General features: G+C 46.7%; 1 pseudogene; it reads right to left on the bottom strand.

Annotated features, from left to right (window-relative positions):
- Window positions 1–463: 463 nt before the first annotated feature.
- Window positions 464–20573, bottom strand: LOC143271081 (small ribosomal subunit protein uS2-like; annotated as a pseudogene).
- Between the last annotated feature and the right edge of the window lie 254 nt (window positions 20574–20827).

Here is a 20827-nt window from a genome sequence, read left to right as displayed (position 1 = left end):
ACTTAGTGATACTGAGTCAGCCCTAGGTTTTATGAGACCCCGTCTCAAAAGCAAAACAAACACGAAAATAAATCAAGTGTAAAGATTTTTCGAGACAAGATCTCACTATGTAGTCCTGCCGGCCTGGGACTTGCTAAGTCAACTAGGCTGGTCTCCAACTCACGAAGATCCACCTGCCTCTGCCTCCTGAGCGCTGAAAAAAATATTTTTAGATTTAGTTTATGTGTATGATACGTGTCTGTATGTACACCACATGTGTGCCAGATACTCATGCAGGTCAGAAGAGGCTGTCAGACCCCAGAACTGGAGTTCTGAAGGGCTGTGAGCCACCATGTGGGTGCTGGAAACTGAACCCGGGTCCTCTAGGTGAGTAGTCAAGTGCACTTACCACTGAGCCATCTCTCCAGCCCCTGAAAAAAACTTTTTTTCAGCTTTAGGGACTTCATTTTCCTACCCCCTTTGCTCAGAACCACTCAGTGAGGACTCCAACCCACTCGGTGGCCTGCGCTGTGGGAGCCACCAACCAGTCCTCAGGCTGGCTGAGCACTCCAGTCTTCAGTAGGATGGGTAGAGAGGGCATCTGCACCCTCAGACCAGTCTGCCCCCTCTGGCTGAGCAGCAGTGACCTCAGGAGCTGACACCGTCCATTCTCCCTGAAATTCTTCCTTGGTCCTTCTCAGTAGCACCCTGCTCCTCCTTCTTGAGCTCCTATGGGTCACTGTAGGTCAGGGATAACCTCCCATGGGTGCTCACGCATGCGGAGTACTCGCCGGCCAGCATCCACATCAGCCCCACCGAATGAGCTCCCTTGTAGAGGAGAGTCTGTCACACAGTGCAATGGTGGGCAAGCATAAGACGTCTCTGTGAGGGGTGGGTGGTCAGCTCGGGCATCAGTCACCACTAGAAGCCGCGGCCCCCTGATGGCTGCTTGGATCTGGTTAGTGAAGGTCTCAGGCATGAAGCGGGCAGCAACTGGAGTGGTTCCTTCATCTGCGGAACATCAAGGGCGGGCTCCGGACATTGTGTGAGTGTCCCTGTAAGTGATGATGGGAATCAAGAACAACGCCATTAAACAACAGCAAAAAGAACAATGCCATCATAAATTTAATTAAAAAAAAAAAAAAAAGAACGCCATAGGGGCCTGTCCCTGGGCGCTGTGGAAAAGGAAAAAAAAAAGAGAGAGAGAGAGAGAGAGAGAGAGAGAGAGAGAGAGAAAGAAAATGAAAAAAAGTTTTATGTCTATGTATATTTCTTGTCCATTGCTTTTTTTTAAGATTTATTTATTTATTTGTTATGTATGCAGAAGAGGGCACCAGATCTCATTACAGATGGTTGTGAGCCACCATATGGTTGCTGGGACTTGAACTCAGGACCTTGAGAAGAGCAGCCAGTGCTCTTAACCTCTGAGCCATCTCTCCAGCCCTATTTATTTATTACGCATACAGTGTTCTTCCTGCATGTATCCATGCAGGCCAGAAGAGGGCGCCAGATCTCATTATAGATGATTGTGAGCCATCATGTGGGTGCTGGGAATTGAACTCAGAACCTCTAGGAAGAGCAGCCAGTGCTCTTAACCTCTGAGCCATCTCTCCAGCCCTAATTTAAAGATTTATGTATTTATTTATTCATTTATTTATTTATTATGTATACAGTGTTCTGCCTACACGCCAGAAGAGGGCGCCAGATCTCATTACAGATGGCTGTGAGCCATCATGTGGGTGCTGGGAATTGAACTCAGGACCTCTGGAAGAGCAGCCAGTGCTCTTAACCTCTGAGCCATCTCTCTAGACCATCCTTGTCCATTTCTTTTTTGAAGTTTAAAATTTTTGTTTTAATGTGTGTACATGTATGTATGGACATGTGTTCACATACATGTAGAGGCCAGAGGCCAACCTCCGCAGTTACCTCCAGCAATAGTTCTCATGCCTGGAGCTCCCCAATGACCGGACTGGTGAGTGATCGTCCTTTCTGCTCTCCCCCGTCACTGGGATTACGACAGCAGCATTTAACATGTGTTCTGGGGATAGAACTCAGGGCCTCATGCTGGCAAGACAGACGAGTACTGCGCTGACTGAGCACCTCCCCAGCCCCCTTTGCCCATTTCTATGTTGCTTGTTTAATTTTTTGGTGTTGAGTTTCTGGAGTTCTCTATCTACTCTGGATATAAATTCCTCACTAGGTATGATTTGCAAATATTTTCTTCCATTCTATGAGTTACCTTTCTTTTTTTTTTTTAAAGATTTATTTATTTATTATGTATACAGTATTCTGCCTGCACATGTGACTATAGGCCAGAAGAGGGCGCCAGATGTCATCACAGATGATTGTGAGCCACCATGTGGTTGCTGGGAATTGAACTCAGGACCTCTGGAAGAACAGTCAGTGCTCTTAACCTCTGAGCCATCTCTCCAGCCCTTTTTTTAAATTTTTTTTTTATTTATTATTTTTTTTGAGTTACCTTTCTATTAGAGAGTGTATTTCTACCCTATAAAAAGTATTTGCTTTTTCTCTTCTTTCTTTTTTTCTTTTCTTTTTCTTTCTTTCTTTCTTTCTTTCTTTCTTTCTTTCTTTTTTTTTTTTTTTTGAGGTAATGTTTCTCTACATTACTCTGTCCTGGAACTCGTTATGTAGCCCAGGCTGGCCTTGAACTCAGAGATCCACCTGCCTCTGCCTCCCGGATTAAAGGTGTGCGCCACCGCCGCCCGGCTCCATTTCTTTTTAAAAAACTTATTTATTGCCACGTGATGGCGGCGGTGGTGGCGCATACCTTTAGTCCCAGCACTCAGGAGGCAGAGGCAGGAGGATCTCTGAGCTCCAGGCCAGCCTGGTCTGCAGAGCGAGATCCAGGGCAGCCAAGGCTATATATGTATACACATTTGTATCAGAGTGTGTCTGATGAGGGCCACACATGCCATGGTGACTGTGGGGAGGTCAGAGGACAGCTCTGTGGAGCCAATTCTCTTCTTCTACCTTGACGTGGGTTCTGGGGATGGAACCCGGATCATCAGGCTTGCCCAGCCAGCACTTTACCAGCTGAGCCATTTTGCCAGGCAGAGAGGGCATGCCTTTAAGTCAAAGCAGGAGCTGGGGAGGCCTGGAAGAAAGACCTTTGAGCTGTGGGCTGCAGTCCCACGACTTGGTAGATAGAGGGGTGGAGGATCACATGGTCAGCTAGAGACATTTTGAGGCCAGCCTGAGCTACAAAAGACCCTGTCTCGGGCACACAGAGTTGAGCGGGGGAAGAGGAGGAGCAGGAAAGAGAGACTGAAGGACATTTGAAGCATACAGTCTTTGTAGGTGAGTTTCCTGTCTGTCGTATGGACCATCCCAAGGGCCAGGTAAGAGACTGTGTGAAAAGGGCCCTGGTGGTTAGGTGTTCTTCCCTAAGCAGGTAACAAAGTCGCAGTAGCATGCCCTCAGGTGAGAAGGGTCTGATGCTTACCATTCCCAGAAAAGTTGAGTAGAGAACTGAAGCTCTAGGATGTTGTGAGAGCCATCTCCTTCCTCTTCATGCTCACCATCTTTAAGAATGCACTTGTTGCTGGGTAGAGGAGGCAGAGCCAGGCGGATCTCTGTGAGTTCGAGGCCAGTCTGGTCTACGGAGCGAGATCCAGGCCAGCCAGGACCCCACAGAGAAACCCTGTCTCAAAAAGAAAAGAAAAGGTCATTGTGACTATGTGCAAGGGTGACACGGGACAAGAGCGGGAGTAAGGATCCATTTCTGGGACCCTGTGCCACTGTCTTGCCTCTCAACTTCATTGCTGATGTCATGCTGGGTGTTCTTGAACAGGTTCCTCGGCCTCTTGGCGTCTCTGTTTCTCCAGTTGGCCAATGGAGGAATCAGGCAGGGTCTTGAATTTAGCTCCTAGCCTGCTGGGGCCCCAGTGGCTCAAGGACACAAGAGAAAGGAGAAGCTCTTGGGAGCTCGAGAGGCCCGCTGGGAGGGATGAGAGGGGCTGGCAGAGAAAGGAAGCGGAGCCTCGCTTTTCCAGGGAGCAGGGGCTGCCTTCCAGGCTGCTGGTCTTTGAGTGGAGCTGCTTAGAAACGCCACCCTGCCTGTGGCGGCGGAGAAAGCGGCCTTCCCGTCTCCTGTCTATGCTTTTACTGCCACCTGCAGGCCGAGCCCCGTATCAACCACCCGCTTGCGTCCATTCTGCAAGAAAACCTAATGCGTAGACAGACGACTCCCATTCAGGTCCTCAAGAGGATCCTGGACACAAGTGAGGCTTCTGACTCAGCCTCTCAAATAGCTGCGGCTTCAGGTGTACGCCACCGTGCCTGGCTTCTTCCTGTTTAAACATGATTTATTGACACTCTGTGTGTGCACAGATTGGTGCCAGATGGTACTGGGAAAACATCAGGAAGCTGTTCTCTCCCAGCTAGTGGCTGGGGGAGGGTGGAAAGGGGCCGCAAAAGGCAGCTAGCCGGACCGCTGTTCCCTGGGCTTTACAGGAGACTTAATTCCCTGCTTCCGGCTTCTGATGGCTGCCAGCCTTCCTTGGTGTGTGGCCCTCCCTAGTGCCTCCATGGTCTCACCGCCTTCTCTGGGTGTGTCTTCTAGTGTTCTGTCTGTATTGGGGCTCACTCTGCCTTCCTCTTATAAGAACACTGGGGGTTGGGGGTGGGGTGGAGGATGGAGAGGCGGCTCAGTGGTTAAGAGAATTTGCTGTTCTTGCAGAGGACCTGAGTTCAGTTCCTAGCACCCACATGGCTGCTCACAGTTGTCTATAACTCCAGGCCAGGGGATCCAATGCCCTCTTCTGAGTCCTGTAAGCATGTATGTAACATAATATGTGGTGCACACACATACATGCAGGCAAACGCTTATGTACATAAAATAATAATAAATTTTAAAATTAAAGAAAAGAAGGGCTAGCTCTGAACCCCAGTGCTAGAGTGCTTGCCTAACATACTCAAGGCCCTGGGTGTCACCCCCAGACCCATGCATAATAAGACATAATAAAATAAAAGGAATAATTATGATTCCATTTAGGTAGGACCCATCTAGATGATAGTTCCAGATATTGAACTTTGAGTGTTTTGCCTACATGTATGTCTGTATAGTACATGCCTGTAGGTGCCTGTAGAAGCCAGAAGCAGGCTGAGGTAGGAGGGTCATGAATTGGAAGGCAGCCTGTGATATAGAGAGAGAATTCTAAACTAGATAGCCTGGATCACAGAGTCTGTCTTAAAAAGAAACAAAACACGACTTTATGGGATACACTGTGAACTTTACATACACTATACAGTGATTGCGGAGGAGGGAAGGGAGCGTGCCTAGCATATGTCCAATGCCTTGCAGTGCCAGAAATTCATTTTTCATTAACATATGATTTGCACATGTTTATTATGACACTATTAATGTGCTATTCAGCTATGAAGAGAACAAAATGGAATACTGTTCAGCTACAAAGAAATATAGCCGGGTGGTGGTGGCACACACCTTTAATCCCAGCACTTGGGAGGCAAAGGCAGGCAGATCTCTGTGAGTTCAAGGCCAGCCTGGACTACCAAGTGAGTTCCAGGAAAGGCGCAAAGCTATACAGAGAAACCCTGTCTCAAAAAACAAACAAAAAGAAAGAAAGAAAGAAAGAAAGAAAGAAAGAAAGAAAGAAAGAAAGAAAGAAAGAAAGAAAGAAAGAAAGAAAGAAAGAAAAAGAATTCATGTCATTGGCAGCAAAATGGATGGAACTGGAGGCCATTGTGCCGAGTAAAGAAAGGTAAGTACCACATGCTCTTTCTCGTATGTGAAAGCTGGAGTTAACACGTGCTTTATTTGAAAATTCTTATTAATATGAACATGGCTCCATTGTTTTAGGGGGGTTGTTTGCTTGTTTTTGAAATGGAGGGTCTTATTGTACAGTCCTGGCTCTCCTGGATCTCTCTGTAGCCCAGGCTGGCCTCGAACTCACAGAGATCCGCCTGGCTTTGCCTCCCGAGTGCCGGGATTAAAGGCGTGCGCCCCCATGCCCCGCAAAGCATTTTTTCTTAGGGTCTTTTTTTTAAAGTGTCTCGGTGTTTTGGCTGCATGTATGTCTGTGGAGCACGTGGGTCCCTGGTGCTCTCAACCCCTGAGCCCCTCTCTAGCCCTTTGCTAGATTTGTTTTTCTTTTTTCCAGACAAGGTTTCATGTAGCCAAGGCTAACTTTAAACTTGCTCTTTTGGAGAGGATGACCCTGAGTTCCTTTTTGTTGTTGTGGTTTTGTTTTTTCTTTTTCTTTTTCTTTTTTCTTTTGTTTTGTTTTTCAAGACAGGGTTTCTCTGTGTAGCTTTGCACCTGTCCTAGAATTCACTCTGTAGCCCAGGCTGGGCTCGAACTCACAGAGATCCACCTGGCTCTGCCTCCCAAGTGCTGGGATTAAAGATGTGCACCACCACTGCCTGGTTTGTGGATAATTAGCCAGTATTAAGTCTCTCTCTCTCTCTCTCTCTCTCTCTCTCTCTCTCTCTCTCTCTCTCCCTCTCCCTCTCCCTCCCCCTCCCCCTCCCCCTCCCTCCCTCTCCCTCCCTCTCCCTCTCCCTCTCCCTCTCCCTCTCTCTCTCCCTCTCTCCCTCTCCCTCTCCCTCTCTCCTTCTCTCCCTCTCTCCAGACAGGGTCTTGCTATGCAGCTCTAGCTAGCCTGGAATTCACTATGTAGACGAGGCTGACATACCTCTGTCTTCCAAGTGCTGAGATTTCACAAAACATGTCTCTTAATGATAGTCCTTACCAGCTGGGTAGTGGTGACACATGCCTTAAGTCCCGGTACTCAGGAGGCAGAGGCAGGCGGATCTCTGAGTTCGAGGCCAGCCTGGTCTACAGAGGGTGTTCCAGGACAGTCGGGGCTGCACAGAGAAACCCTGTCTCAAAAAACAACAAAAGGCCACCATGCCAACTGTTTTGTTTTTTACACCGGGTCTTTCTGTGTATTCCAGGCTAGACTTGTACCTCAGCTTCCAGGTGCTGGAATCACAAGCATGCAGCACGTCCTGGCTCTCCATGGTTTTTATTTTTGAGACAGAGTTCTATGCAGCAGCCCAGGGTGGATGCAGCACCATACCCAGTTTTATGAGGTGCTGGGTATAAAACTCCGGGCTCCCTGCTCACTAGGCACACATTCTACCAACTGAACTCCATGCCAGTCCTTGTTTTAAGACTGGCCTTGGTCTTCCTGCTCCTGCCTCAACCTCCTGAGTGCGGGGATTACAGATGTGCACCACTCTGCCAGGCTAATTAAGTGCTTTTTAAATCTCTTTTGCAGCCAGTAGACAAGAGAGCAAAGAATTGGAACAAGCACACCACAGAAGAACATCTCCAATAAATACATGAGAGATCTTCACCTTCAGTCCTCATCAAGGAAAAGAGAAACCAAATTACAAAGGAACTGCACAGAATACTAGGTGGATAAAAAAATAAAGATTAATTATTATTTTAAAATGCACATTTTCATCAGTATCCTCAGGAATGAAAGCCTGTTTCTAGGAAGGAATCAGCCTCAAGGTGTTGGATGTTCTCAAGAGCCACCTGGTGGAAAGATGTGGTGGTGCATGCCTTGTAATCCCAATAACTAGAAAGTGGAGGAAGGGGATTAAGAGTTTGAGGCCAGTGTGGACATGCCAGAAGGCTTTCTTAACCCGCCCCCCCCCCAAAAAAAAGATGGTCTCAAGCTGGTGGGGCAGTCCGTTGAAGGCAGGAGGTGGGACGAGCGTGACGATTACATGAAAATCTGTGTTCGAATCATAAACAGAATGATTCACGGGATTCTGCCCAGCCATTTCTAGCTAACACCAAAAAAGCGTGTGGGTGGGAATGACGTCAGTGACAAGACAGGGATGTACTACTGTGTGATGTGGCATGGACTCCTGGGTCCAGGGCTGACCCCACCCTCCATCTGCCTAGAGCCTCGAGCTGCCCGGAAATTGCTGTCACCATGACCTCATAGACACTCATCAGGGAACCTCTGCTTGGACTTTTGGCAGGGTGGGAACAAACAGATCTGGGAGTTCTCATTCGCCACCCTGAGATTACCTACCCCAAACTCTACCTAGGTACCGAAATTTTCTGGCACTCTAAGTGGCTAAGACCTCCAGCTCATGCTCCTGTTGGCTACTGGTTCCACACCTGAGCAGAAGCTCTAGGCTTGGCAGTGTTTCAGATCCAGTGCTTTCGTTGCTATTGGTAAAAGTAGGTTCGAATCCCATCTAGCAAGTCCAATTTGCAGCCCTGTTAAAGAAGCTGGTGTTACTGACTTATACTCAAGATTTGGTACACAGTGTATCTGGTAATTTTTTTAATTCTATCAGTGTCCTTGCATTTTAAATAAGGTGTATTGTATTTCAGACACACCATTCTCAACATTATTAAGAAAACTCTCAGGCTGGACTCGGTGGCTCATGTATTTTTTTTTTTAGGGGGCATTGTTCAGGACAGGGTTTCTCTGTGTAGCCCTGGCTGTCCTGGGACTCACTTGGTAGCCCAGGCTGTCCTCGAACTCAGAGATCGGCCTGGCTCTGCCTCCTGAGTGCTGGGATTAAAGGCATGCGCCGCCGCCGCCCGGCTTTCATATCTACTTTTAAGAGGCAAACATAATCACTAACATAACATTTTCTTATGTATTTTACCCTTTTCTTTCACTGACATCAAACTCAGGTCCAGCTTGCACGACAAGCATTTTCCCTGACCCACTTCATTTGCCCGAGACTACACTTTTCAAATTATTTATGCATTTTATGTGTGTAGCTCTTTTGTCTGCAGTGTACCCGGTGCCCTGGGAGGCCACAGGAAGGCCCTGAATCCCCTGGGACTGGAGTTACAGGTGCTTATGGGCCACCATGTGGGTGCTGGGAATCGAACCCCAGTCCTCTGGAAGAGCAACCAGTGATCTTAAGCGCAGAGTCATCTCTCCAGCCCAAGATTGCAGTATTGCATGATCAGATTTTGAGTGTAGGGTGTTTGACTAAGAGGAAAGAGGTCAAGTCCACTCATAATAAGGTAACTGGTACGCTGTCGGTGTAATTTGGAGGACTGTGTTCAGGATGTTGGAAAGGACAGAATCTATCTCCAGGTGGGGATGGGCCCTTGTCTCCTCTCTTAAGGGTTAATTAATCTAGTGGGACAGGTCAGGAAGCTGGCTGAGATACCATCCCTAGGAAGGAAGGTTCACTTTAGGATTATGTACTTTTCCTTCCTAGAATTCCCACTCCTTAGTTCCTGTGTTCCACCAGGACCTTCAGCTGAGTCTGCCTGCCTTTGGCAGTAACTGGTTTTGTTTTTTTTTTCCCCGTTTGGGTGCTGGCTGCAGTCCAAATTTGTTTTTAGACTCCCTTAGCTTATGCTTTGGGCTTCCTTGCTCTTTATCTGAAGCGCTTCTCCCAGCCCTGCGTGTATGTGTAAGTGGACCACATATGGGCATGCCGTGCTCCAAGAGGCCAGAAGAGGGGTGTCAGATCCTCAAACTGGAGTTACAGATGGTTGGAAGCCACCAGGTGGTTGCTGAGAATCGAACCCAGGTCCTCTGGAAGAGCAGCCAGTGCTCTTAATGGCTGAGCCATCTCTCCAACCCTGAGTCCTTTCTTAATTATGATTTTATTAATGAGATTGAGAAGTCCATAAGGGACCCTGATTTCCCTGATATCATATGATGGCATCGTAAGATGGCTGTGCTGGGACTCTCCAAGGTTTCTGGTAACATTTCTTTCCTGCCTTAATTCTGTAACCGGCAGAGAAAACAAAGCCATTCCTGCCCCCCTAGATGGGATCGATGTGAAAGGTCAGTCCAGGGTATAAAATCTGGACAATCTAGTAGGTGTCCTCAAACCTTCGGTCTCTGGGGCTGGAGCAGTGCTCTTGCCGGGGACCCAGGTTCAGTTCCCAGAACCCACAGGGAGCCTCACAACCCGCTGTAGCTCCAGCTCCAGGGGATTCGACATCTTCTTCCGGTCTCCATGCATACACACGGTACACAGACATCCAAGCAAGCTAAATACTAAAGCCTTCCAGTGGCTTTTTGCAAGGCTAATTAACTTTTTTTTTTTTTAAGTTTAGGTCTTCTTTTCTTTTTTTTTTTTTTTTAAGTTAGATCTTTGGTATATTGGTGTGTCTTTGTCCCTGGATATGAAAATTCTTTTTTTGTTGTTTTTGGTTTTTCGAGACAGGCTGGCCTCGAACTCACAGAGATCCACCTGCCTCTGCCTCCCGAGTGCTGAGATTAAAGGCGCGCGCCACTACTGCCTGGCTGAAAATTCTTAAGGTATTTATTATGTAGGGGTCTTTGCCCCTAGATGTCCTCTTCTTTTAATTTTTATTGCATTTATTTATTTATTTATCTATTTAGTGTGTGTGTGTGTGTGTGTGTGTGTGTGTGTGTGTGTGTGTGTGTGTGCAGAGGGCACCTTGCCGGCTCCCTCCCTCTACAGCGTGGGTCCTGGGGCTCACATTCACATTGTCAGGCCGGGTGCAAGCACTATACCCACTGAACGATGTCACCAGCATCCCCGTTCCCGTTTTTTCTTTTCTTTTAGAATCATTTATTTTATGTGGATAGGTGTTTTGTCAGCGTGTATGTCTACACACCACATGTGTGCCATGCCAACACAGGCCAGAAGATAGTGTTGGATCCATTGGAACTGGAGTTAACAGACTCAGACAGAGCCAACATATGGCTGCTCAGAATCCAACCTGGGTCTTCAGCAAGAACAACCAGTTCCCAGCTCTCCGGCTCCCCTCACCCCATGTCAGTTTTTTTGAGGCTGCTCTGGAATTTATTTGGTAGACCAGCATGGCCTTTTACAATCTGCCCCAGCCTCCTATGGGCCTCTCTTTTCTTAAAATTGAATTTAATCTCTGTGGTGGTTAAAAAAAATGTCCCCCAAAGGGAGTGGCATTTAGGAGGTGTGGTCTTGTTGGAGTAGGTGGGACCATGCTGGAGGAGGTGGGGCCTTGTTGAAGTAGGTGGGGCCTTGTTGGAGTGGGTGGGGCCTTGTTGGAGGAAGTGAGGCATTGTGGGGACAGGCTTTGAGATCAAGTTTTTGCTCAAGTTTCTCTCAGTGTGACGTTGAGTCTACTTCTTATTGTCTTCTGATCAAGATGTAGCCAGCACCATGTCTGCCTGCATGCCGCCATGCTCCCTGCCATGATGATAATGGACTAAACCTCTGAACCTGTAAGTGAGCCACCCCAATGAAATGTTTCCCTTACTAGAGTTGCCGTGGTCATGTGTCTCTTCACAGCAATAGAAACCCTAACTATGACAATTTCTGACTGCTACAGACTTAACATTGTTCTCTGTGCTTCCAAACAAGGTGTTTTATATTTGTGGGGTTTTTTTGTTTTTGTTTTTTGAGACAGGGAGTCTCTGTCTTTGTAGACCATGCTGGCCTCAAACTCACTGAGATCCGCCTGCCTCTGCCTCCAAGTGCTGGGATTAAAGTTGTGCTCCACCACCACCTGGCTTATATTTAACACATTAATTTTGATGTCCTCTGGTCATCATTTCTTCATCAAAAATTTAAAAATCGGGACTGAAGGGTGGCTGAACAGTTAACAGCATGTACTGTTCTTGCCGAGGGCCCAAGTTCAATTCCCAGCATCCATGTTGGGTGGCTCACAACTGCCTGTTAACTCCAGCTCCAGAGGATCCAATGCCCCTGGTCTCCTAAGGCATCTATACTCACATGCACGTGCCCACGCACCCCTACACATAATTAAAAACAATAATAAAGCCAGGTGGTGGTGGTGGCATATGCCTTATTTATTTATTTGGTTTTTCAAGACAGGGTTTCTCTGTGTAGTTTTGGAGCCTGTCCTGGAACTCACTCTGTAGACCAGGCTGGCCTCGAACTCACAGAGATCCGCCTGCCTCTGCTCCCAAGTGCTGGGATTCTGGGGGTGTGCCACCATACCCGGCTCATTCAATATTTCATGTTAGGAATTTAAATAATGATAGTGCAGATTCTCAAAGCAGGCCTGGACGTTTGAGAGCTTTGTCCACTTGTTTGGTGTCTGACCCAGTGTGTGAAATACCTGCATTCTTGAGCCACAGGTGGCTTTATGATATGGTATCCCCTATGACATGGTATCCCTGAGCATGTGTTGTGTATTGTTGTTTTTTATAAATGACTTGCTTTTTGTTATATTTTAATGGGTGCACATACATGTAGAAGCCACAGGTATCATCCTCAGGAACATCATCCACCTCCTTTTAGACATGGTCTCTCACTGGCTTGGAGCTCATCAATGAGGTTGGACTAGCTGGCTGGCTGGCCTCAAGAATCCTCCTGTCTGCCCCCCCCCCAACACTGGGGTCACACATGCTTCTATATCCACACTTTTTTATTTTTCAAGACAGGGTGTCTCCTTGTAGTGTTGGCTGTCCTGGAAGTCACCCTGTAGACCAGGCTGGCCTCGAACTCACAGAGACCCACCTGCCTCTGCCTCCTGAGTGCTGGGATTAAAGGCATGAATTGACATGTCTAGTCTTACTTTGTATTAACTTTTTAAAATTTAGCATACAGATATGCTAAAATAGCCTACTATGACATTTTCATATATTTGGTGTCTTTTGATTTCTCACCGCGCTGTGGTTGGAGCCAGAGCCTTCTGAATGTGCAGCAAGCACTCTTCCATGAACTACATCTCCAGTCAGGTGACATTTTTTAACACTGTGTGGCTGTGTGTGTATGGAAGTTAGAGGACAACTTTGTAGAGTGTTGCGTTAACTTTTTCTGGGGAGACTTAAAAAAGCATCCAGTAACCCCAGATGGGCACCAATGATAAACTAAAGTGTGATTTCCCCAAAGTCCAATTTGGGGAGACCAGTGAGTTTGTTGGGCTTACTTACTGAGCATGGGTGAGGGCTTAATTACAGGAGTGTGAATGAGTCCAAACAAGTGCGTCACAGCAAAGTTCCACTTAACGGGTGGCACCTCCTGGAAGCTGCATATGGTGCCTTGAATAGGTATGGTCCCCATACACTCATGTGTTTTCCCACAGAGAGTGGCACTATTAGGAGGTGTGGCCTGGTGGGAGGAAGTGGGTCACTGTGGGGGTGGGCTTGGACGTCTGTTATGCTCAAGCTCTGCCCAGTGTGGTAGACAGTTCCCTTCCTGTTGCCTTCAGATCAAGATGTAGGACTCTCAGCTCCTCTCCAGTACCATGTCTGCCTGCACACTGCCATGCTTCCCACCACGATGATAATGGACTGAACCTCTGAACTGTAAGCCAGTTCCAACTAAATGTTTTCCTTTATAAGAGTTGCCCTGCAACACAGCCTACATAGAAATGGCTTCAGGCTGCACCACAGATCACAGACATCTGCATGGCCCCTGGTGAGCACAGCTATAGCAGCGCCTCGGACCCAGACAAGGCCCTCAGTGGCAGTGAGGACCCAAACCTCACGGTGGTCAGCCCCTGCCCACAGGCCTCCAAATGGCCCCAGGCTACAGCACAGACCAGAGTCGTTTGCTTGGCCCTAAGTAGAAACACGTGCCACAGACACCATCCTGACCCCACCAGGGCATGGCCAGGTGTGGCTCTGGGATTCACAGGCTTGGCTGGCTTGCCACCCCTGGGGATCCGGGTGTGGAGCAGGTGCGCCCCCGCCCCAAGCCAGGACGTCAAGTTTCATTCTCTTATAAATTCGTTGTAATTTCTTTCATAGGCAAAAAAAAAAAAAAAAAAAAGATCTCTGTGGTGGCCAGGTTTTTAATCCCACCACTCAGGAGGTAGAGGCAGGTGGATTTCTTTAAACTCAAGGCCAACAGATATGTGAAAAACAAAATGCTCAATCACATTGCAAGGGAAATGCAAATTCAAAGTACAAGGAAATGTCATATCACCCCAGTTTGAAAGACTATTATAGAAAAAACAAAAAACAAAATCATTGCATCCAGGCATGGTGGTGGATGCCTTTAATCCCAGCACTTGGGAGGCATAGAGGCAGGTAGATCTCTGAGTTCGAGGGCAGCCTGGTCTAGAGAATGAGTTCCAGGACAGCCAGGGCTATACAGAAACCCTGTGTCAAAACAAAAAACTCAATTACAAATGCTGGTAAGGGAGGCTGAAGAATTGGCTCAGAGGTTAAGAGCACTGGCTGCTTTTCCAGAGGTCCTGAGTTCAATTCCCAGCAACCACATGGTTTCTCATAACCATCTGTAAGGAGATCTGATGCCCTCTTCTGGCCTGCAGGGATACATTTGGGCAGAATACTGTATACATAATAATAATCTTTTAAAAACACTGTATACATAATAATTAAATAAAACAAATCTTAAAAAAAAAAAAAAAGAGTTGCCCTGGTCATGGTGTCTCTTCACAGCAGTAGAAACCCTAACTAAGACACTCCATCATGGAATTCTGTTTTGTTGTTTTATTTTTTGAGACAGGGTCTCACTGTGTAGCTCTGGCTAGCCTGGAACTCACTATGTAGATCAAAGTAGTCTCAAATTCAGAAAGATACACCTGCCTCTACTTCCTCAATGCTTGGATTAAAGGCATGCATCACCACAGCTCTGTGTTTAATTAAAACCTTTCAGGGTTAGAAAGATGGCTCAGTGGCTAAGAGTACTTCTTGCTCTTGTGGAAGACCAGGGTTCAATTCCCACACCCACATGATGGCTCACAACTATCTGTAACTCCGGTTCCAGAGGATCCTGTTCCCTCTCCCTCTTCTGGCCTCTGCGTTCACTGCATGCACATGGTACACAGACATACATGCAGGCAAATCACCCATAAACATACAATTAAAAATACTTTAAAAAAAAATACAGCCGGGCGGTGGTGGCACACGCCTTTAATCCCAGCACTCGGGAGGCAGAGGCAGGTGGATCTCTGTGAGATCGAGGCCAGCCTGGGCTACCAAGTGAGTTCCAGGACAGGCGCAAAGCTATGCAGAGAAACCCTGTCTCGAAAAACAAAACAAAATAATACATACCAAAAAGTTTGTCTCTGTTAGTCACAGGATGTTAGGTTAGACACAGAGGTGGGCAAGAAATGGCTATTTAGGGGCTAAAGCCAGAGCAAGATCAATTGTAATTCGGCTCTGGATTTAGAACATCGAACCTCCCCACAGTCACTGAAGTTCTAATCAGTTAATCAGCCTGGCATTAGGTGCAGTTGAAGGTACCATTTCCTTTTGAGAACTTTTCTCCACGGTTGTCCTGGTGGCACCTGCTAGTCACTATGCTCTGGATCTGATTTTGTTTTTCATTTTTGGTTTTTTGAGGCAGGGTCTCTCTGTGTAGCCCTAGGTGTCCTGGAACTCACTCTGTAGCCCAGGCTGGCCTCGAACTCACAAAGATCCGCCTACCTCTGCCTCCTGAGTGCTGGGATTAAAAAGTGTGCACCACCACCACCACCCAGATGAGTTTTTTTTTTTTAATTTATAAAGATGTATTTTATTACTTTTAACTGTGTGTGTGTACACATGTGTGCCCTCAGAGGTCCCTTGGAGCTGGAGTTCCAGGTGATTGGGAGCCACCTGCCATGGCTGCTGGGAATCAAACTAGGGTCCTCTGCAAGAGCAGTGTGTGGGGCTGGAGAGGTGTCTCGGTGATTAGTAACACTGGCTTCTGTTCCAGAGGACTGAGTTCAATCCCCAGAGCCCACATGGCAGCTCACAACTTTGTGTGACTCCAGTTCCCGGGGGTCCGACACCTTCTTCAGGCCTCTGAAGGCACCAGACACCCATTGAGGCAAAACACACGTTCAAACAAAGGAACAGCAGCGGCAAAAGTGGTGTGTGCTCTTCACCACCACGGAGCCGTCTTTGCAGCCCCGATCTGATTTTGAAGTGATATCGAGAACACTGTCTGGCCTAATGGAGCGAAGGTAAGAAATGAAGGAAACAAGCATTTCGGACAACCAGATGTATACACCTTTTTTTTGTCTGAAGTAAGAACTCAGTCCTGACTGGTCTGGAACTCGCCCTGTAGACCAGGTTGGCCTTTGAACTCACAGAGTTCTGTCTGTCTCTGCCTCCCAAATGCTGGGATTAAATCTGTGGGCCTCCATACCTGAGCCAAAATTATACTTTTTTTTTTCTGTTTCAGAAAGCATTATGTTTACTTGGTCCAAGGCTTTGGTGGGCTCTGGGGTGGTTACAGCGCTGCATAGTGCCTGGAGATGTTCAGTCCTGGGGCTGCTTGTAGAGCAGAGGCGGGAGCTCTTGGAAGGCCAGCAGACCTTGTAGTCATGCCTTGACAGTGAGCTGGAGGAGCTACCCAGAGATGGCTGGGCCCCACCAATCTGCAATGACTGGCCCTGTCAGCCTGCTGAAGTCAGTCGGATAGCCGCCCATCTTCTTGATGAGCTCCTCCTCCTCCTCCAGGAAGTGCTTCTCCAGGAAGTCACAGAGATGAGGGTCTGTGCGGCCAAGAAGCCAGGGTGTGAAGATGCAGGAACCTAGTTCCGGTTCTTGTCTTGGGCTAAGGCAGCTTCCATGGCTTCCTGAATTTTACCCCACTCATCCTGAGATGGCTTCTGCACCCCCTGGAAGAGCACTCACTCCCCTTTCTGGCTTCTCAGTCCATTCCTGGAAGAAGTGCCCTCCAAACCCCAGAGCGAGGTGGGTGGGGGGCCTGCAGGTGCAAGGTGACCAGGTGGTTGGTGGCAGCTTCCACTTCAGTGGATCCACTTCAGTGGAATAATTCTGGCGAATCTGGGCGGCCATGGCTGATCAGCAGTGTGGAGCTAACCACCAAAAGGCTGGCTGGTCCTAGGAGCCAAAAGGCAAGGAGATGGTCCCGGAGGCTGCGACTGGAAACTGGAAGTCAGAAGCTAACAGAGTGCCTAGGTCTGCTTTATCCAAACACGGTTGAAGCAAGATAAAGATCCATGGCATCGCTGGGTGGTGTCCGCTTATACGTTTTTAAAAACTCGAATGTGTTTCCCCCTATATTCTCATTATTTGTACTCTGTGAACTGTCTTACTTATATTTGGAATATTTAACCAAGTCTTTGAAGTTTTTCTCTTGGCCAGTTTGGTTCCATAACTATTACCTCTAATTCTAGGAAATGTTGTTCCTCAGTATTCAAGTTATCATGGCCCTTTATTATATTGACTTTATACCAGATTTGATTTGGAGAAGTCAGTGGAAAACCACATCATTGAAGAAATTAGATAACAATATAGTCCTTTAAACTTTCTTTTAACTAGATTGTCTTTTTTTTTTTTTTCTGGGAGCCGAGGACCGAACCAAGGGTCTTGCCCTTGCTAGGCAAGTGCTTTGCCACCGAGCTAAATCCCCGACCCTAGATTGTCTTTTTTTAGGTACCAAATGTTAATAACTGGTGAGAAACAATGATTAGACCTGTTTAAAAAAAGTCAGAATTTTATAGGCCTTGAAAACATGGCCAAATTCTTTCCCTTCCTTCCTTCCTTCCTTCCTTCCTTCCTTCCTTCCTTCCTTCCTTCCTTCCTTCCTTCCTTCCTTCCTTCCTTCTCTCTCTCTTCTCTCTTCTCTCTTCTCTCTTCTCTCTTCTCTCTTCTCTCTTCTCTCTTCTCTCTTCTCTCTCTCTCTCTCTCTCTCTCTCTCTCTCTCTCTCTCTCTCTCTCTCTCTCTCTCCTGTTTTTCAAGACAAAATTTTTCTGTGTAACAGCCCTGGGCAGTGGTGGCTGATGGTGCACACTTTTAATCCCAGCATTTAGGAGGCAGAGGCAAAACAAACAAAGATTCAATTCTAAACATTTTTAAAAGATCATCTAAAAACCCACTTTAAAGCTTATAAAGGCATCTTAATCTTTTTTGTTGTTGGTGGTGTTTTTTTGTTTTTGTTTTTGTTTTTTTTTTTTTTTTGTTTTTGTTTTTTTGTTTTTTGAGACAGAGTTTCTCAGTGTAGCTTTGCGCCTTTCCTGGGACTCACTTGGTAGGCCAGGCTGGCCTCGAACTCACAGAGATCCGCCTGCCTCTGCCTCCCCCTTCCAAATGCTAGGATTAAAGGTGTGCACCACCATACTAGGGGCTTAGAATTGTATCTTACAATTGGCTAAATTACAGACCTTGAAAAACCTGAGGTTTAAATTTCTTTTTAAGGGGTAGTAGTGATCAAAAAGTATCTTTGAAATCCTTAAAATATTTGTTATATGCATTTATACATACAAAACCTATCTAAAAACACAGATAAGTCACCCTCTGAATCTTTGAAATAAAAAATTTAGCCTCTTGACGTTGGAGAGATGGCTCAGCAGTTAAGAGCACTAACTATTCGAGAGGACCCAGGTTCAATTCCCAGCACCCACATGGCAGCTCACAACTGTCTGTAACTCCAGTCTCAGGGGACCCAACACTCCCACACAGACATGCATGAAGGCAAAAAGACTAATGCATATAAAATAAAAATAAATTTAAAAATTTAGCACCTTAATTATCTGATTTGAAAAATGGCATCCTAGGACAGAGTAATCATCTCTCTAAATTAATTTCTACCCTCAAGCAAATAGGGACCTTGATGTGGAACCAGAATTGAACTGGGAAGCAAGGAGGTGACATCTTGACCAAAACTGTATAATTCTCTATATCTCATCTTTTAAAAGTATGAACAAATTCAGAAAAAGAAGCCAGAGGCCATAAGTTAGAGGGAGAACAAGGCAGGGAGCGTCCATGGCAGGGGTAGAAGAGAGGAAAGGGACAGGGGAAAACAATGTAATTATGTTTTAATTTCATTGTTTTCTAAATATTTTTAAATTTAAAAACTCGCATTAGCCAAACGGTGCTGCAGGCCTTTAGTCCCAGCACGCGGGAGGCGGAGTGAAGAGGATCTCTCTGAGTTCAAGGCCAGCCTGGGCTATACAGAGAAACCCCGGCTCCGAAAACAAACCTGGTCTCCAAAAACAACCCAAAAACTTGAAATTAATTCCCCAAAAGAAAGACCTAGGACCACTGAACGCGTCTAGTTGTTTCCTGAAGTGGTCACATTGATTAAATAAATGCCCTCTCTTTGTTCTTTGCTGTTAATTTTGTCCCTTTAGTTGGCATGGCCAATTAACTGGACATGTGGCCACACTTACCTAGCTTGTTGGAGCTGGAACGTTTTTTAAAATATATTTATTTATTTATGAATACATTATTCTACCTGCATGTATCCCTGCAGGCCAGAAGAGGGCACCAAATCTCATTACAGATGGTTGTGAGCCACCTTGTGGTTGTTGGGAATTGAACTCAGGACCTCCGGAAGAGCACTCAGAGCTCTTAACTGCTGAGCCATCTCTCCAGCCCAGAACTTTTTTCCTTAACCAAATTTTAGTTTTACTATAAGCCAGAAGGAAGTTGGGCCAACTAAGCAACTTTAGTTTATCTGAGCACTTACTTCCAAGCCAATTTGGTATTGTAGTAAATGACATACAAAACAAAGGCACAGGTATATGGCGCATACAGGTGTAATTAATACCTTCTTATTGTGATAGCTCAGTTGTCTAGGGCATATATCCTCCTCCACCGCACTGAGTAGTGAACCCAACATGTTCAGCCACAGATATGCTTCCGGGGTGGAGGGCTTTGGCTAAAGGGTATTGACAAGTAGCACTCTTGGTTTCTACCCACTAAATGTCATTGGCACCTCCTCCACCGTTGTTACGATGGTCAAAATGTATTCAGGTATTGCCAAGTGTTCTCTGAGGGGGCAAAAACATGTGTCTGGGGCTGAAGAGATGGCACAGTGGGTAAGAGTGCGTGTTGAGCCGACTTGGGGGCCCGAGTTCAAAATCTCCAGTACCATGTAAAAAGCCGGGCATGGCTGTGCATGCCTGGAGCTCTAGTGCTAGGTGTGGAGACAGGAGGATTCCTGGGTCCTGCTGGCTGCCAGCCTAGCTCCAGGTTTACTGAGAGACCCTGTCTCAAGGGAATAAAGTGAAGAGCAATAAGACAGGACACTCAACATCTTTCTCTGGCTTCTGCATCTCTCTCTCTCTCTCTCTCTCTCTCTCTCTCTCTCTCTCTCTCTCTCTGTCTCTGTCTCTCTCTCTCTCTCACACACACACACACACACACACACACACACACACACACACACACACACTATACAGTGAGTGCCTCTGGTTAAGAACCACTGGTTTAGGGTATAAAGTGTTGGAACAGTCTGGGGAATTTTTCTAAGGTTTGTGTTATTCAAGAGATATTTGCAGCCAGGCGGTGGTGGCACACGCCTTTAATCCCAGCACTCGGGAGGCAGAGCCAGGCAGATCTCTGTAAGTTCGAGGCCAGCCTGGGCTACCAAGTGAGTTCCAGGAAAGGCACAAAGCTACACAGAGAAACCCTGTCTCAGAAAAAAAAAAAGAAAGAAAAAAAAGAGATATTTGCTTCTGCCTTAGTATATGGGATGTCTGGTTTATCTCAGGGCTCCATCCAAAGGTTTGAAAGCCCTGTACTGTAGGGGATGTTCTGTCAGGAACAAGTGACCTCATCAAATGCTGAAATCCAGACCTAGGGCATGGCTCCATCTGCCTGTGCCATATACCAATTTAGAAAGGTGGTGAGAACTGGGAGTCATGTGATCGGTTGTGACCTTTTTCATATTGGAGTTTCTTTGTCCAGAACACGACATTGTGTTGATCCACCTCTTTCCAAACTTTGCCGTTGGCTCTGAAGATCACAATCTCCATGGAGATTGTGTGGTTGGCAGGCATTTGGTATGTGAGTCCTGACACCATCCATGGGTTTTGAGGCCTAGTAGATCCTACTTCAAAGCTTGCGTGTAACATTTTGGATTATCTCTCTAAACCTGAGCTGCTGAGATTTTATGAGACTGCTGAGTCAGTAAATTAAGGGTATAATCTACATGTTGATGTGCCTATAATGGTTTAGATGTGGTATATCCCCCAAAAGTTCCCATGAGGTGATGGAACCTTTAGGATCT

The sequence above is a fragment of the Peromyscus maniculatus genome, chromosome X (assembly GCF_049852395.1).
Source record: "Peromyscus maniculatus bairdii isolate BWxNUB_F1_BW_parent chromosome X, HU_Pman_BW_mat_3.1, whole genome shotgun sequence".
In the NCBI taxonomy this organism is placed as follows: Eukaryota; Metazoa; Chordata; class Mammalia; order Rodentia; family Cricetidae; genus Peromyscus; species Peromyscus maniculatus.
The sequence above is the reverse complement of the archived record's forward strand: the minus strand, read 5'-3'. Positions and strand labels throughout refer to the sequence as shown.